The sequence below is a fragment of the Tursiops truncatus genome, chromosome 7 (assembly GCF_011762595.2).
Source record: "Tursiops truncatus isolate mTurTru1 chromosome 7, mTurTru1.mat.Y, whole genome shotgun sequence".
Lineage (NCBI taxonomy): Eukaryota > Metazoa > Chordata > Mammalia > Artiodactyla > Delphinidae > Tursiops > Tursiops truncatus.
Genome location: NC_047040.1, coordinates 104,568,520 through 104,569,613, shown reverse-complemented (window position 1 = coordinate 104,569,613; position 1,094 = coordinate 104,568,520). Strand labels below are relative to the sequence as shown.

At 42.3% G+C, this 1,094-nt stretch overlaps 1 pseudogene; it reads left to right on the top strand.

The window, feature by feature from the left end:
* The first annotated feature begins 366 nt into the window (after positions 1–366).
* Positions 367–843, top strand: LOC101331813 (cytochrome b-c1 complex subunit 7 pseudogene; annotated as a pseudogene).
* The last annotated feature ends 251 nt before the right edge of the window (positions 844–1,094 follow it).

Genomic DNA, 1,094 nt, shown 5'->3' with positions numbered 1-1,094 from the left:
GGAAACTAAATTCCACATAAGAAATCCTATTTTGTGAGGCCATCGTGCTGCGATGGAGAGGTTCTGGAGGATGAGACCCCACTGAGGAGAGGGAAAGAGAACAAGGAACGCTGGGCATCCACACGTGAAGGAAGGAACCCTTCATGAAGTGGATGCTCCAGACTTGTCTGCCCTAGCCGCTTCCATGTGGTTCACAGATGCACCACCCGGCAGAGCCCTTCCTAAATTCCTGGGCCATAAAATTGTGAGCAAAAATAAAATGGCACCCCGCCCCTCGTCGCGACGTTGACGTAACACGCCTGCGCACTGGGCCTTGCGCGACCTCTAGGACTTACCCAGCAGGCAACGCTTCTGTCTCGGGTTAAAATGGCGAGTAGGCCTGCCTACTTGCAGCATCAAGTAAATGGCTGGAGGGTGTTCATAAATGGTATTACAATGTTGTCAGGTTCAGTAAACTGGGCTTAATGCGAGATGATACAATATATGTGAATGACGATGTAACAGAAGCCATAAGAAAGCTTCCTGAGAACATTTATAATGACAGGGTGTTTAGCATTAAGAGAGCACTGGACCTGACCATGAGGCAGCAGATCTTGCCTAAAGAGCAGTGGACAAAATATGAGGAGGATAAATTCTACCTTGAACCATATCTGAAAGAGGTTATTCGGGAAAGAAAAGAGAGAGAAGAATGGGCAAAGAAATAATCATGTAGTCTAAATCTGGATGCAGCTATCCTAAAGTATTTTTATGAAGCTGGTTAAACCTGAAATGTACAATGTAGAACTATCTGGGCTGTAAATGTATTACTTTAAATAAATCTCTATTATAATTATTAAAAAAAAATTTTTTTAAATGGCAATTTTCAACCAGTAAGTTTTGAGGCAGTTAGTGACACATTAACATAAATCAGAAATGCTGGATGAACAGCTATCAATTTTAGGCTGCTGTGGTCAGGGAAGTATGAATTGGGAAGTAGGCTATGAGGTGGACCCTTAATGATGTTAAGTATAGTAGAGAGCAAAGGCAATTGATATTAAATGATGACAAGGTACCAAACAGCAAAACATTAGGAAGCAGGGGAAAATCATGTAAGT